The sequence below is a fragment of the Tachyglossus aculeatus genome, chromosome 19, assembly GCF_015852505.1.
Source record: "Tachyglossus aculeatus isolate mTacAcu1 chromosome 19, mTacAcu1.pri, whole genome shotgun sequence".
Taxonomy (NCBI): Eukaryota; Metazoa; Chordata; class Mammalia; order Monotremata; family Tachyglossidae; genus Tachyglossus; species Tachyglossus aculeatus.
Window position 1 is genome coordinate 31417691 of NC_052084.1, and position 17617 is coordinate 31435307.

The 17617-nt window shown below is 46.3% G+C and overlaps 2 long non-coding RNA genes and 2 other non-coding genes across 4 annotated transcripts in view; 1 reads left to right on the forward strand and 3 right to left on the reverse strand.

The window, feature by feature from the left end:
- Positions 1-5031: 5031 nt before the first annotated feature.
- LOC119940821 lies at positions 5032-7136 on the reverse strand. The gene is made up of 4 exons (XR_005455048.1): positions 6893-7136; positions 6008-6144; positions 5659-5691; positions 5032-5354 (listed from the first exon to the last, which is right to left on the reverse strand). It is a non-coding gene; the product is annotated as an uncharacterized LOC119940821 (long non-coding RNA).
- Positions 5530-5599, reverse strand: LOC119941160. Its single transcript, XR_005455181.1, has one exon. It is a non-coding gene; the product is annotated as a small nucleolar RNA SNORD50 (small nucleolar RNA).
- LOC119941161 lies at positions 5831-5902 on the reverse strand. The gene has a single exon (XR_005455182.1). It is a non-coding gene; the product is annotated as a small nucleolar RNA SNORD50 (small nucleolar RNA).
- Positions 7137-10827: 3691 nt separating the features above from the next.
- LOC119940604 overlaps positions 10828-17617 on the forward strand; it is a 71760-nt gene continuing 64970 nt past the window's right edge. Inside the window, exon 1 of the long non-coding RNA XR_005455028.1 lies at positions 10828-10900. This is a non-coding gene — a long non-coding RNA (uncharacterized LOC119940604). The remainder of the gene's footprint in view (positions 10901-17617) is intronic.

The window sequence follows — 17617 nt, forward strand, 5'->3', positions numbered from 1 at the left end:
GGCTGGGGAGGCCGCCGGCGCACGTGTCCCCCGGGGCGGGGCGGACGCGGGGCGGGGCGGAGCCACGGAGACAATGGGGCGGCCGGGACACACGCACGCACACACACACACACACACGCTCGCAGGGACACGCGGCAAGGGCCGGACGGACGGAGAAAAGGAGTCCGCGCCGGGCCGGGCCTCGCCCCCCCCCCCCCCCCCGCCAACATCCGGGGCTTCGCCCCCTCAGCGTCCGCCTGAGGAGAACCTTCTTTCCTCTCCATCCCCCCGTCTTACCTCCTTCCCTTCCCCACAGCACCTGTATATATGTATATATGGTGGTACATATTTATTACTCTGTTCATTTATTTATTTTACTTGTACATTTCTATCCTACTTACTTTATTTTGTTGGTATGTTTGGTTCTGTTCTCCGTCTCCCCCTTTTAGACTGTGAGCCCACTGTTGGGTAGGGACTGTCTCTACGTGATGCCAATTTGTACTTCCCAAGCGCTTAGTACAGTGCTCTGCACATAGTAAGCGCTCAATAAATACGATTGATTGATTGATTGATTGAGAACGACGGCCGGGGCCGGTTGTCCCTCACCCCCCGGCCGCCACGCCACAAAGGGGGCGAGACAAAGACACGCCTCCCCTTCCTTTCTTTCATTCATTCCCTCCCTCAGTCAGTCGTATTTAGTGAGCGCTCACTGTGCGCGGAACACTGAGCTAAACGCTCGGGAAGGACGAGTCGGCAATGCGTTACAGTCCCCACACCCCCCGACAACATGGCTCCGTGGAAAGAGCCCGGGCTTTGGAGTCGGAGGTCAATCAATCAATCAATCAATCGTATTTATTGAGCACTTACTCTGTGCAGAGCACTGTACTAAGCGCTTGGGAAGTCCAAGTTGGCACCATATAGAGAAGCAGGGTGGCCCAGTAGGAAAGAGCCCGGGCTTTGGAGTCAGAGGTCATGGGTTCAAATCCCGGCTCCGCCAATTGTCAGCTGTGTGACTTTTGAGGAAGTCACTTCACTGGGCCTCAGTTACCTCAGCTGTAAAATGGGGACTGAGACTGTGAGCCCCATGAGGGACAACCTGATAATCTTGGAGAAGCAGCGTGGCTCAGTGGAAAGAGCCCGGGCTTTGGAGTCAGAGGTCATAGGTTCAAATCCCGCCCCCACCACTTGTTAGCTGTGTGACTTTGGGCAAGTCACTTCACTTCTCTGGGCCTCAGTTACCTCATCTGTAAAATGGGGATGAAGACTGTGAGCCCCCAGTGGGACAACTATTCACCTTGTAAACTCTCCGGCGCTTAGAACAGTGCTTTGCACATAGTAAGCGCTTACCAAATGCCATTATTATTATATAGAGACAGTCCCTACCCAACAGTGGGCTCACAGTCTAAAACGGGGAGACAGAACGAGACCAAACATACTAACAAAATTAAATGGAATAGATATGTACGAGTAAAATAGAGTAATAAATATGTACAAACGTATACATATATGCAGGTGCTGTGGGGAAGGGAAGGAGGTAAGATGAGGGGGATGGAGAGGGGGAGAGGAAGGAAGGGGCTCAGTGTGGGAAGGCCTCCTGGAGGAGGTGAGCTCTCAGTAGGGCCTTGAAGGGAGGAAGAGAGCGAGCTTGGCGGATGGGCAGAGGGACTGGGGACATTCCAAGGCCCGGGGGATGATGTGGGCCGGGGGTCGATGGCGGGACAGGTCATGGGTTCAAATCCCAGCTCCGCCAATTGTCAGCTGGGTGACTTTGGGCAAGTCGCTTCACTTCTCTGGGCCTCAGTTACCTCATCTGTCAAATGGGGATTAAGATTGTGAGCCCCCCGTGGGACAACCTGATCACCTTGTATCCCCCAGCGCTTAGAACAGTGGTTTGCACATAGTAAGTGCTTAACTGCCATTATTATTATTAACAGGCCGACCATCTAGAAGGGCGGCTCTTCCGGGAGACCAACCGAGACCGACCCTCAGAGCCCTGCTTTCCCTCAAGGGGGCTTTTTCATTTAAAATCAAGCTAATATCAGGTTGTCCCACAACATTCCGCCATAACCCCCTCTTTTGCAGATGAGGCAACTGAGGCACACAGGGCAATAATAGTAATGATGGCATTTATTAAGCGCTTACTGTTCTAAAAGCTGGGGAGGTTACAGGGTGATCAGGTTGTCCCTCGGGGGCTCACAGTCTTAATCCCCATTTTACAGATAACTGAGGCACAGAGAATTCACGTGATTTGCCCAAAGTCACACAGCTCACAATTGGCAGAGCTGGGGTTTGAACCCTTGACCTCTGACTCCCAAGCCCGTGCTCTTTCTACTGAGCCATGCTACTTAAAATCAAGCTCATCAGGTTGTCCCACAACATCCCGTCTTAGCCCCCACCTTTTACAGATGAGGCAACTGAGGCCCACTTAGGGTAATAATAATGATGGCATTTATTAAACACTTACTATCACTTACTATGTGGAAAGCACTGTTCTAAGCGCTGGATAATGATGGCATTTATTACTAAGCGTTTACTATGTGCAAGGCACTGTTCTGAGCACTGGGGAGGCTACAAGGTGATCTACTCCCATGGGGGGGGGGGGGCTCAGTTTTCATTCCCATTCTACAGATGAGGAAACTGAGGCCCACAGAAGTGAAGTGACTTGCCCAAAGTCACACAGCTGACAATTGGCAGAGCTGGGATTTGAACCCACGACCTCTGACTCCAAAGCCCAAGCTCTTTATTCCACTGTCACACTGAGGGAGATGATTTGCCTAAGCTCACACACATATCCCATGGTGGGCCTGGGATAATGATGGTATTTGTTAAGTGCCTGTCCATCTGATTTAATGAAGGCCAAGGACTGTTCTAAGCGCTGGGGTAGGTACAACGTAGGTTGACCAATGAGGGGCAGTTTTAATCCCCATTTTACAGATGAGGGAACTGAAAGAAGTTAACTGACTCGACCAAGGTCACACAGACAAGTGACAGAGCCGGGATTAGAACCCCTAACCAGACTGCCAAGCCCATACTCTTTCCACTAAGCCACGCTGATATTGCTGACACCGAAAAGGCGGTATTTGGTGGTAGCTGCTGTCACTCGATAGTTTGAAATTACCATCCAAACTGGCACTCGTTAGACACCACCACCTTTCTCCCCCTTTCACCCCGTAATTTTAGGAAGCCCCAGGCTTTTAAAGGAATATGGAGCTTTCCTCGCTTGTTATAAATGAAATGCGGTTTTACCTAAAACTGACTGGATTTTGTTCATCTCCCATCTTAGTAAGCCTTCTGAGGGGGCCCACACTCTAAAATTCACCCTATACTCCATTGAATCTATCCGTGTTGGGAAACAACTGACTGAAAAGAGTAAAGGATGCAGTAGCTTACTGCAGAGGACCATGGCAAAGAAATGCAAGCAGCCCCTCAGGTGGTTTGCTCCACCAGCTAATATAAAAACTAATTGTCCCCTGTGTAACAGCCTAAGTAAGTCCTTTCTCCCTCAAATATTGCTTGAAGTTTCCTCTATAAACTCCATTAAACTTCCAGGAAATCCCCATCCCACATGGAGTTTACTGTTTCAGTAGGAGGGAGGACAAGTATTTAACACACGTTTTATAGATGAGGAAACCAAGGCATGGTTTTAAGTGCTTAGTAGGTGCCAAGCACTGTTCTAAGCACTGGGATAGATACAAAGTCATCAGGTTGTCGTCCAGCCCTTAGTGCAGCACTGGGCATTGAGTGCTTAAAAATATGAATTTAAGAAAATGTATGTGAAATACATTCCTGTTGTGCCAATAAGTGACCAGCAACATTTCATTTTACACACTTGGTCACTCTCACCTGTTGCTAAAAGGGCATTTCCCCAGTTCCCACAAGGAACATGGCTCCACAGCCACCACTGCACTCATGCATTGTGAAGCAAAGGAGTTTTGGGCAGTATATGCTTAGCAATGTGCCTGGAAATGTTCTACTATACATGATTTCTTCTATTGCTTTGAAATAATTATCCTTTCCTTAGTGTAATAACCTTTGTTAGGTGCTGTAAACCTGGAGAACAAAAGCTAAACTCAGTGAAGTGACAAACTGACAAGAATTTAGTAGTTTAAGTGGTTGGGGAAAAAACTACTTCCAGAGGGAGACATACACTCACCCGGTATGCTGCTGCTGTTCTGCTACTGCGATCAGCTGCTCCATGGTGCAAGTTGGATCCTACAATTTGGGCAAGCAGAAGTATTCTGACCACCAAAAACTCCTAGGCAAACAGCCTAGGAAGGGCCCATCTGCTCACAGCAATGGTAAAACAATGGTGGTAATGATAATAATGGTGGCAATGTTGAGAGGCTGAGGGCAATGCACTGACCTAAGCACTAGTGAAATAAAAGTGGCAGGCAGAGGCTACTGCATACGTGGTAACTGCAGCTTCTTTCATTGCAAGTGCCATGTTTCTCCCCCAACCCTGATCCAATAGCATCTTTCCAGAGGCTACAGAAAATTAATGTTTAAGCACTTTGTGAAGAGGACTGTAATAAGCACTCAGCATACAATACGTATTGTTAGGCAACATTCCCTGTCCACAGTGAGCTTGCTATGTCTACAGGGACATTTTTACTACCAAAAGAAGAGTTTACTGAAGCATTAGGATTGACTCACCCCTGTATGTTCAAATACGGGCAAGGAATTCATCAAAGTCAGTTTACAACTGAAACCCCCTTCAAAACATGCACACCCTAGATGATTATTGTATACTTTAATGCATATAATGCAAACTCATATACAGCTAGGAATTTATCTTCTGAAAGTGGAGATTGGGTCCTAGGGGAAGTGTGTAGGTGTACCCACCCAGATCCTAAGGGGTTCTCATTTTTTTCCCCCCAATCTGAAGAGCAGTTAAATCTCCCCTAGTTCGAGGGGTAGTTGGACATAAATTCCTGGCTTAAAATGAAGACCAGATAGGTATAGCGTGTTACCTGCTTTCCTACAGCACAAAGTTACTTGGTTTGTTTTAGAGAGTGAGGAAGATTTTAGAGAGTAAGACAGGCAGGCCTCATCTGGGTGCTCACCTTCACTTTATTAAACAGCAAGTTACCTTTCAGGTCTGGGTAAGGTACTAGACAGCCCTCACCTTTTAAAGTAATGTTGTTACTGCTTTTTCCATAAGAGTACTCTGAACACACAGTAGGAAATACAACACTCCCAAATAGATGGAGCATGCTACATTATCTACGGATGCAGAACAAAGCATCAAACTCGAGATAACAGCAATCACAGACGATAGCTTTCAGCACTACACTGTCTTGGCATTCCCACAACGGCATGAAAGCTTCATTTCCAGCCACCATCCAGTCATGATGCCGATGTAATGATTCACAGCCCTGAAAGGTGAAGACATTCTGAATGAGCCATTTGGAGCAAGCAATCAGACAATTTCTCAGTTCTACAGTAACTGTGGATCTTATGCATACGAGATTAACAGGAAAAACAATTTACCACACAAATCACAGGTTCACGGTACATAATGCGATTGTGACATTTGGCTGTCTTGGTCTTATCTCAGAAGCCAGATCCGTTTTGTGTTTTTCAACAGGTGTTCAGGTTCGGGATAGGATCATCACAGACGAGACCAATTTAAAAACATCTTGCTCTACCATGAAACAAATAAGTCAAAAGGGTACTTACTTATACTCTTATCCACCTGCACCTCCCATTTCACTGTTGACAAAAATGACCAAAACAAAAGTTAACTTTCTGCTGGTGTGCACGGTTTAATTACATCTCCCACGAGGGACAACAAGAGCACTTTGTTCCTCCCTCCAAAAACGAAGCTCTTCATTTTTTTTAAAGGGGTAGTTTCTCAGAAGCCAGATCCGTAAAATATTGCTTTCATCAAGAAGTCAGGTTCGGGATAGGCTCATCATTGATCGTACCACTGCCTTTTACCCACTGAATGGTGCCTTAAAACCGTAACTGTGTTAAGATCATTGTTTCATTAAGCGAATTCAGCCAAAAAAATGATTTTGCAAAGTACCTCAATAGGAGCGAGTCCTCATTAGTATCGTAGGTTGCTTTTGTTCAGATTTTGAAAGCCATTTCTCAAACCTGCTCCTGGAATCTGGGACTATCGGGCAGGCCATATTCTTCCCCATCTGGGGCTTTCACGGACACCTAAAGGTAAAAGCCAACAGCTTCAGTTTAACAAATGGATCAGTTCCCCACTCACGTCGATACAAAGTTAACGTTCAAGTCACCCCAAGGTATTCAAGCTGCACTCGATCCAGAATCCCAAATTGTAAGCCAGTACTCCCCGCGTCTTTATTTAATCAGTTTCACACACCTCCAGAACTTACTCCCGCTTTTTTATTTAATGATTTTCACACACCTTGGTATCTCCAGAACTTACTCCCGCTTTTTTATTTAATGATTTTCACACACCTTGGTACCTCCAGAACTTACTCCCGCTTTTTTATTTAATGATTTTCACACACCTTGGTATCTCCAGAACTTACTCCCGCTTTTTTATTTAATCATTTTCACACACCTTGGTACCTCCAGAACTTACTCCCGGCTTTTTTATTTAATGATTTTCACACACCTTGGTACCTCCAGAACTTACTCCCGCTTTTTTATTTAATGATTTTCACACACCTTGGTATCTCCAGAACTTACTCCCGCTTTTTTATTTAATGATTTTCACACACCTTGGTACCTCCAGAACTTACTCCCGCTTTTTTATTTAATGATTTTCACACACCTTGGTACCTCCAGAACTTACTCCCGCTTTTTTATTTAATGATTTTCACACACCTTGGTATCTCCAGAACTTACTCCCGCTTTTTTATTTAATCAGTTTCACACACCTTGGTGCCTCCAGAAGAACTTACACCCGCTTTTTTATTTTATCAGTTTCACATACCTTGGGATCTCCAGAAGAACATGGCTGTCTTTCGTGTTCCAAGACGGTACGTGACCGACGCAGCACAATGGACAACGCCTCTGGCCATGCCTGCAAGCAAACCGGTGGCTGAAACCCGGGAGAAATCGACCAAACGTGCACCAGTTGATAGCCTCCAAACAAGGCTCTTTTGTAAGATATTTCCTGGGCTCGTGAGGGGGGATAAACGGGCCCAAGGGAGGAGGACACATAGGCCCCATGGCCGTTACAGTCACCACGCGGTGGAGGGGAGGGGTTGACACAACCCCCGAACTCCCGGCATGCACCTCGCCTCCCGCCCCGCCCGCAAAGCACGCTGGGATTCCTCCATTGGCCTGGCCCGCCTCCAACCTCTGCCGCACAGAAATCAATCCTATTTATTGAGCGCTTTCTGTGCGCACAGCACTGTACTAAGCGCTTGGGAAGTACAAGATGGCAGCACATAGAGCCAGTCCCTACCCAACAGTGGGCTCACAGTCTAAAAAGGGGGAGACAGAGAACAAAACCAAACATACTAACAAAATAAAATAAATAGAATAGATATGTACAAGTAAAATAGAGTAATAAATATGTACAAACATATATACAAGTGTTGTGGGGAAGGGAAGGAGGTAAGATGGGGGGGATGGAGAAACCCAAAGACCGCCAGGCCCTGGGGAACCACGTTTTGCCCCCCCCCCCTTTTATACCACCTCCAACGGAACTCGCAGTCATCACGCACTTCCTCTACTCCCACCGGGTCCGCCGGCCTCCCCCCCCCCCCCCATCCGACTCAATCGCCATCCCTTCCCATTCAATCAATCAATCAATCAATCGTATTTATTGAGCGCTTACTATGTGCAGAGCACTGTACTAAGCGCTTGGGAAGTACAAATTGGCATCACATAGAGACAGTCCCTACCCAACAGTGGGCTCACAGTCTAAAAGGGGGAGACAGAGAACAGAACCAAACATACCAACAAAATAAAATAAGTAGGATAGAAATGTACAAGTAAAATAAATAAATAGAGTAATATTCGTACTTATTGAGCGCTTACAGTGTGCAGAGCACTGTACTGAGCGCTTGAGGACAAGTTAGCAGCATCTAGAGACGGTCCCTCCCCGACTTCCATCTATATGTTGCCAATTTGTCCTTCCCGAGCGCTTAGTACAGTGCTCTGCACATAGTAGGCGCTCAATAAATACGACTGATGATGATCTGCAGCGGCGCTGCCCACTCACCCGCAACGTTAGACGGCGACATACCCGGAAAAAGAGCGAACTAGGCGCCCGGCCGCTTCTTATATAGCCCTGCCGGCACCAAAAAAAAAAAAAAAAAAAAAAAAAAAAAAAAAAAAAAGAGGCCCCGCCCCTTTTCCCCCATCCCTCCGCTCATTGGACGAAAGCCGAGACGAGAGCGCGCTCTCGACACGAGGCGGGCCAAGCGTCACGCCGCCATCGGGAGCGCGCTCTCGACCCTAAAGCGCCGTGTGGGCCGGCGCGCGCATGCGCCCCGCCCTCCCCCACGTGCTGTGCGTGTCCTCGCGCGCGGGAATCAACTGCCTCAGGGCGCCTCAGGGCGGCTCAGGGCGGCTCGCGCCCGTCCTGTCAGCCATGTCCACCCCCCGACCCCTCGCCTCCCCTCAGGGCCGCCTCGGAGACTCCAGCCCCGAATGGCGGGTCGGTCAATCAATCAATCAATCAATCAATCGTTTTTATTGAGCACCTACTATGTGAAAAACACTGTACTAAGCGCTTGGGGAGTACAAGTTGGCAACATCTAGAGACAGTCCCTACCCAACAGTGGGCTCACAGTCTAAAAGGGGGAGACGGAGAACAAAACCAAACATACTAACAAAATAAAATAAATAGAATAGATAGAATAGAATAGATCTATTCTAGATCTATCTAGAATAGATAGATGTCCACCCCCGACCCCTCACCTCCCCTCAGGGCCGCCTCAGAGACTCCAGCTCCGAATGGCGGGTCGGTCAATCAATCAATCAATCGTAGTTATTGAGTGCTTACTATGTGCAGAACACTGTACTAAGCGCTTGCGAAGTACAAGTTGGCAACATCTAGAGACAGTCCCTACCCAACAGTGGGCTCACAGTCTAAAAGGGGGGGACAGAGAACAAAACCAAACATACAAAATAAAATAAATAGAATAGATAGAATAGAATAGATCTATTATAGATCTATCTAGAATAGATAGATGTCCAATCCCGACCCCTCGCCTCCCCTCAGGGCCGCCTCAGAGACTCCAGCCCCGAATGGCGGGTTGGTCAATCAATCAATCGTATTTATTGAGCACCTACTATGTGCAGAACACTGTACTAAGTGCTTGGGAAGTACAAGTTGGGAACATCTAGAGACAGTCCCTACCCAACAGTGGGCTCACAGTCTGAAAGGGGGAGACAGAACAAAACCAAACATACTAACAAAATAAAATAAGTAGAATAGATAGATAGAATAGAATAGATCTATTCTAGATCTATCTAGAATAGATAGATGTCCACCCCCGACCCCTCGCCTCCCCTCAGGGCCGCCTCGGAGACTCCAGCCCCAAATGGCGGGTCGGTCAATCAATCAATCAATCAATCGTTTTTATTGAGCACCTACTATGTGCAGAACACTGTACTAAGCGCTTGGGAAGTACAAGTTGGGAACATCTAGAGACAGTCCCTACCCAACAGTGGGCTCACAGTCTAAAAGGGGGAGACAGAGAACAAAACCAAACATACTAACAAAATAAAATAAATAGAATAGATAGATAGAATAGAATAGATCTATTCTAGATCTATCTAGAATAGATAGATGTCCACCCCCGACCCCTCGCCTCCCCTCAGGGCCGCCTCGGAGACTCCAGCCCCGAATGGCGGGTCGGTCCATCAATCAATCAATCGTAGTTATTGAGTGCTTACTATGTGCAGAACACTGTACTAAGCGCTTGGGAAGTACAAGTTGGCAACATATAGGGACGGTCCCTACACAACAGTGGGCTCACAGTCTAAAAGGGGGAGACAGAGAACAAAACCAAACATACAAAATAAAATAAATAGAATAGATAGAATAGAATAGATCTATTATAGATCTATCTAGAATAGATAGATGTCCAATCCCGACCCCTCGCCTCCCCTCAGGGCCGCCTCAGAGACTCCAGCCACGAATGGCGGGTTGGTCAATCAATCAATCGTATTTATTGAGCACCTACTATGTGCAGAACACTGTACTAAGTGCTTGGGAAGTACAAGTTGGGAACATCTAGAGACAGTCCCTACCCAACAGTGGGCTCACAGTCTGAAAGGGGGAGACAGAACAAAACCAAACATACTAACAAAATAAAATAAATATAATAGATAGATAGAATAGAATAGATCTATTCTAGATCTATCTAGTATAGATAGATGTCCACCCCCGACCCCTCGCCTCTCCTCAGGGCCGCCTCAGAGACTCCAGGCCCGAATGGCGGGTCGGTCCCCTTCACTCCACCCTTCCTCCGGGCGGCGTGGCTCAGTGGAAAGAGCACGGGCTTTGGAGTCAGTGGTCGTGGGTTCAAATCCCGGCTCTGCCAGTTGTCAGCTGTGTGACCTTGGGCAAGTCACTTAACTTCTCTGGGCCTCAGTTCCCTCATCTGTAAAATGGGGGTTGACTGTGAGCCCCCCGTGGGACAACCTGATCGCCTTGTAACCCCCCAGCGCTTAGAACAGTGGATTGCACATACTAAGCGCTTAATAAATCCCATCATCATGGCGCCAAAATTCAAACCCTCAACCCCGGTCCCGAGCGGGGTGGCCCTCCCCCGCTTCCCCGTTCTAGTTCCGTTTGGGCCCGAGGGAGGCCTGCCATCTTGGGCAGTGGGCCATCTTGGTCAGTGGGCCATCTTGGGCAGTGGCCAACCCCGGGCCGCGCCAAATAAACCAGGCTCCCGGGAGGGCCGAGGGAAAGCTCGTCAGGGTTTGGGGCCACCAGGAAATCCAGCTTTTCCCGGAGTGCCCAGTGAATGAAAAGGTACTTTTCACACTTTCGGTGACATCCCTAACCACCGCACAAGCCGGAGAGGAAGTGTGACACAACCACTTAAAGCGAGCCAAATGTTTGTGGCACCCACTTCGACCTGGAAGATTTGGAAGTTCACACCTCTAGACCTTTCGGCACCCCAAGCCCTACCCCTAGAGCCACTTTGTGTTTATTGATTTATTTCCTCAATCTATTATCCACTTTCCCACACTCTTACAATTATCACTTTCGGTGACATCCCTAACCACCGCACAAGCCGGAGAGGAAGTGTGACACAACCACTTAAAGCAAGCCAAATGTTTGTGGCACCCACTTCGACCTGGAAGATTTGGAAGTTCACACCTCTAGACCTTTCGGCACCCCAAGCCCTACCCCTAGATTGATTTATTTCCTCAATCTATTATCTATTTGCTTTCCCACACTCTTACAATTATCAATTAATTATAATAACAATAATGGTATTAAGGGCATACTACACAAGCACTGCGTTAAGCACTGAGGCAAATGCAAGACACTCAGATCAGACACATTCTCTGGCCCAGGCGAGGCTTGCAGTCTTTGAAGGAAGCGGGAGAGATATTTTATGCTGATTAATCTTCATTTTAGGAAGAAATTAAGCGACATGATGATGATGGCATTTATTAAGCGCTTACTATATGCAAAGCACTGTTCTAAGCTCTGGGGAGGTTACAAAGTGATCAGGTTGTCCCACGGGGGGCTCACAGTCTTAATCCCCATTTTACAGATGAGGCCCAGAGAAGTTAAGTAACTTGCCCAAAGTCACACAGCTGACACTTGGTGGAGCCGGGATTTGAACCCATGACCTCTGACTCCAAAGCCCGGGCTCTTTCCGCTGAGCCACGCTGCTTCTCTACTGAGCCAAGCTGCTTCTCTAAAGTCCAAGGTAACCCTCGCAGGCAAGTGGGGCCCAGCCTGGACTTCTAATAGTTTGTAATCTGTGAAGATAAGAAGCATTAATTTTACTTCTATTGGGCAGTCAGTTCTCCAATCAATCAATCAATCAATCAATCATATTTATTGAGCACTTACTGTGTGCAGAGCACTGTACTAAGCGCTTGGGAAGTACAAGTTGGCAACATATAGAGACAGTCCCTACCCAACAGTGGGCTCTCCAATAAAGTGGGGTGTGCCAATCTTGCCTAATAAGGAAAGGTCATGTTGTGAAGCCCATGCCTTGAATGATGTCACAGTGTCTTCTGACATAGCAATCAATCAATCATATTTATTGAGAACTCAGAGCACTTTTCTAAGCACTTGGGAGAGAGCACAGTGTGACAGTTTGTAGACACATTCCCTGCCCACAAGGAGTTTACAGTCTAAAGGGGGAGACAGACATTATTACAAATAAAAAATAAATTACAGATAGGTACATAAGTATTGCGGGGCTGAGGTAAACAGGAGCAAATCTAAGATCGAGGGTAACGCAGAAGGGAGTGGGAGAAGAGGAAATGAGGGCCTAAGGAAGGCATCTTGGAGGAGATGTGGCTTCACTAAGGCTTTGAAGGTGGTCTGTCGGATATGAAGAGGGAGGGCGTTCCAGGTGAGAGGCAGGATGTGGGCGAGAGGATGGTGGCAAGATAGATGATATCGGGGTACAGTCAGTATGTTGGCAATGGAGGAGCAAAGCGTGTGGGCTGAGTTGGTGTAGGAGAGCAAATTGCATGGTAGGTAGATTCAGCAGCAATCTGAAAATGGCTGGCTAACGTGGGTGGTAACTGCCTCAGGTGCCAGGGAGGTGGCTACTCTGGCAACTGCCTGCTGGTGTCTGGCACCGTGGGACATCATGGCCACAAGGCTGTAGTCACTTTGGCTCTAAATGGGTTTTGCTCACACGTCTCAAAGTGCAGCTCTCCTGTCTGCCTATTCGCCGCTTCCACTCTGTGAAGCAGTGTGGCTTAGGATCGAACACGGGCCTGGGAATCCGCTGGACCGGAGTTCTCGTCCTGACTCCCCTACTTGTTTGCGGTGTGACCTTGGGTAAGTCACTTAACTTCTCAGTGCCTCAGTTCCCTCATCTGTAAAGTGGGGATTAAGACTGTGAACCCTGTGTGGTTCAGGAACTGCATCCATCCTGATCAGCTTGTATCTATCCCAGTGCTTAGTCCAGTGCCTGTCACATAATAAGCACACAAACGCCATTAAAAAACAAAAAATAAAATGCTCTGTGCCCCAGCAGGTCTGTGTCTGATGGATGAGAGTGAGTGGACCTGCGCAAACCGCTGGTGCTAAAATCAATTCCTTAGTGTAGGTTTTCGGTTCTGACTGGACCGAGGCTCATCTATCATTTGTAACAGGAGGTGCTGTCCGCATCATCATTTGGTGGGGGGGAGTAAATTTATATGACAGATCCCTAGAGAGGCACATTCACGGAGCCTTAGAAAGAAGCGCGAGAGAGAGCTCAAAAAATAACCAAAGCAAATTCAAACTATGTTCTAAGCTGACTTCTCAATAAGTTTCCTATTCCTAAATCCTCAAATGAAGGAACTTGCACAATATCCCTCTTTAAAATCGAGTCACTGGGATTATTTTTAGGAGAATTTAGTTTAGGGTGGCCACTGATAGCATTAGCAGGTTCTTTATGTCCCTATGTTGACCTGTCAGTAACAGACATACATACAGCACGTGAGTCCCCAAATTTATGCAATATAATGACATCATACAGAATCTTTGGCAAAAATCTTCGGATCTTTGGATCTGGGGATCACCCAGGATAGCCAACTACTACCCCAGGGCCATCTTCTCAAGCCAAGGGCATTGCAGGAGACTGAGGGTGAAAGCCAGCCTAGGTGACTGTTGCAGGCACAAAGTTTATTTTGTGTGGGAGGAGGCACCTCCGCCTAAAATATCACAGATTGGGACATCGGAGGAATTCTCAGGGATCATTCATGTGTCAGATGACCAAATTCCCAAGTTTGAAGCGGAATTTTTTCAACGCTTTACTGCTTCGAAATGTTCACTGATGACCTGACAATATGGCCTCATTAGATGGGCAAACTGCAGGCCCTAAGAGAGTTGGACACATTTTATTTCCTATAAACAGACCAATGTGAGAAATGAGCCCTATGCTTCTAGTCTCTTCACCAGCTGATATCAAAGGGAAAGAAGCAACATATTCCTGGTAGCTTAAACAGCAGGCTGCACATCAATGTGAAATCGAGTATAGTCCTTTTATAGCTGGTAGCAGAGTAATATAGAACAAGAAAATTGAATAACAGATTTATAGCCTTTTAGCAGATTAATAGAGAATAAGAAAACAGGGTAACAGATTTATAGCCTAGTGGCAGATTACTATAAAATAAGAAAATAGAATAACAGATTTATAGTCTTTTAACGGATGAATTTAGGAAAATAACCTTGGATGATGATGATGGTGTCAAAATCTGTAGAGAAGAGTGAACGAAACTTAGATCTGAGTCTTCAGAAACAAGACCCGAAGTGAAGGGAGTTGATTACAATAATAATAATGGTAACTGTTGAGCGCTTACTATGTGCCAGGCACTGTACTTAGCGCTGGCACTGTACTAATTATACTGCTAGTGATTTGCTCAGGGCCTCTCATGCACTTTTGAATCTGCTAATCATGGTCCTGCAGGGCCTCAGTACCCCTAGGGACTCCCATGTCACTTCAGAGCAGGAGGGAGGTTGTCCGCTGACCAGGATTGCCTCCCCATATCCACACCAAGGGAACCAAGCCTGCCTATACAACCTTTAGAACACTGGAAGGGTTGTAGCAATCTTTTCACCAAGTAGAAATAGTAAATAATAGTAATAGTAAAAAGTAATAATAAAAGGAAAGGTATTTATTGAGCTCTCACTGTGTGTAATGTACTATACTAAGCACTTAGGATGTGCAACAGATACACAGGACATGTTCTCTTCCCATAGGGAGCTAACTCTCTAACGGGAGAGCCAGGTAAAGAAATATTTACAATTCCATAATCAGCAGAAGAAGTCCATTTTACCCTGCCCTGCCCCCTCCAACATTTTTTCTACTCACATGTTTCAGTTTTTTGGATTTTTGAATTTTACCTTGCTCTAAGTCATGGCGTTCTGTGTGTCTGTCCTCCTTCTCTAGACTGTAAATGTGATGTGGGCAGGGAATATGTCTGTTTATTTCTGTATTGTACTCTCCCAAGCACTTAGGAAAGTGCTGTGCACACAGTAAGCACTCAAAAAACACAACTGAATGAATTAACTTAGGCTGAAAGTCTTCTGTAGGACACCCGGGGTCTGTTTTGAAATGGATCCTCTTAGTGTTGAATAGAGTACTTTGCCCATTGTAAGTGCTTCATAAATGTTTGTAATAATTGTAACAATGGGAATAACGATCTCTTACTATTTGAGAATAAGATAATGGAATAAGATAGTAGTTAGTGGAATATGATAATGTTGTTATAGACTAATGATAATAATCACAGTGATAATGAATAAGACAGTAGTCACTGACATTTACACAGTGTTCTCTTGTTCTAATATTCTTATGTCCTGGCGCTTTACTTCTGATAAATTCAAGTGTCCTTATAAAATCTTATAGTGTTTACACAACATTACTGGCTAGGTAGATAGCATGTTTTGTTAACAATGGATTCTATTTTGCCATCTGTGCAAAGATATGTAAAGTCAGGCATAAGGAAGTGTGAGAGCTAAAACACAGAACACTTTAATGGAGGGATAATCACAACATTTGCACTCCTCTAAAGATGGTTTCACGCTCCCTTGAATAGGTGGGAGAATTGAGCTAAATCAATAAGCAGCTTAATAGGCATGTGCAAATTTTAGCGGGCTTATATGTATAGTTGTCCTCCCCATTCGAAGTAGACACCACTGACCGTGAAGTTCACCCATGAGTGGCTGAAGAGGCCAATGCGGGACCCACAGACCCTACCACCATCCACGCACTCTTCCCAACCTACAGCCTGCTCTCACCAGCGCTTAGAACAGTGCTTTGCACATAGTAAGCGCTTAACAAATGCCATCATTATTATTATTATCTTCTCTCGCCTCCTCCACAGATTGCAGGTGATCGGCATTTTGTCTCCTTTAGAGGTGGAATGTGTTTACCCTGCTCAGAGCCAGAGTTCTCCCCATGAGGGTCACTGTAAAGCTACCATAGCACCAATGTGATTTAAATCACTCTATAGGTCATGGACAAAACACGCGGCTCCTCAGCATTTATATTAAGTCGATCCACTGGAGCATTTGAGTGAACAAACTCAGGGTCTCTCCAGCCCTGCTCCCAGATCTTCAAATCTCAAATTTTAAAACAGATGTCATATCTCTCTTTGTTGTATTGAGCAGGATCAGTGATCCGGGAAACGCATTCCAAGATTCAGTTTTAGAGAATTTCCCAAATCCCAAATCGCAAAGGATGTGAGTCCATTATGGACAGATGGAGCTGTTGGAGATTTTTCACAGATTTTTCAAGAGTTTCGGGAATTCCTATCCCTAGCCTCAGGGCAATATAAAGGAAACTTACTGAAACAATTTTTATGCCAATTTTGCTATAAGGCAGGCCATTTGGTGACTGACTTCTTTTCTAAACTGTTCTGAAAGCAGCACCATTTTAGGGGCTACGTGTAAGAAAGCTGTCAAAAAAAGCAGCAGAAAGGCTGAATTAACAATACTAATAATATTCAAATGGGGGAGCTGGGACTGAAATCCAGTTCTTGATGTGCCGAGGCCAGTACCCTCAACTTACTTCCTACTCCTTATTCATTCCTTATTCCTTAATTCCTTATTTCCTTATTCCTACCCCTTAATTCAAATTCTTCATCTGTCCTTTATTCCAGAAAAGAGTTTGGGAGAGAACCCAGCCCAGGCCTGTGCCTACCTACTATTAGTCCCTTTAGCATAGCTTCCTCCTTTCGAAAGATTATGCCTGTTGAATCAATCACTGGATCAGTGGTATTTATTACTGAGCACTAGCTGTGTGCAGAGGACTGTACTAAGCACTTGGAAGAGTACGATACAGCAGATTTGGCAGTCACAATCCCCACCCACAGGCTAGCATCAGAGCCTAGAGCCACTCTGGATGGGGCGTTAAGGTACGTTTTCTTCCCTATTGCTTTGGGAAAGGAAGGACCTGTGTTTGAAATGGAGCTGGGGAGGCATCTAAATCCAGTAGAGGAGCCTGGGTTCCAAATATTCCCCTTGGTTTTCACTCTGCCCTGTAGTGGAAAGCGTGTGGGGAGGGGAGGCGGGGAAGAAAGACACTCCCACTCATGTCAGAAAGTAAGAAAGAAGGGCAACTCTCATCATTGCTGAGTTCTCAGCTGCCCAATTGGTCACTGTGGCTCTGAAAAGGACTGGGGGTGGGTGGGTGGAGGGGGAATAGAGGGAGTTTATGATTAAGTAGGTGACCAGAGGTCCCAATTAAGACAGGACAGATCCCAAATTTGGGGTTCTGCCCCATCTCCTTAGCCTCTTTGGTACACAATCCTGTCTCAAAGAGTCAGGAGTCACCTCCTCCTCATCTCTTCCTTCCTGCCTCCCTTTCCCCCCACCTCCTCCCAGGAAGAAATGAGGGAAATCTACTGATTCTATAAAAGCTCTCAGGAAATCCAGAGGAATTAATTGAACTTGATGCACAAGGAAGGGATTTCCTAGACACATGATGTTTCAGAGATGACACCAGCTGTAATTCAAGCCTGACTGACTCTTAGAAAGTTAACGAGAGAGAGGAAACAG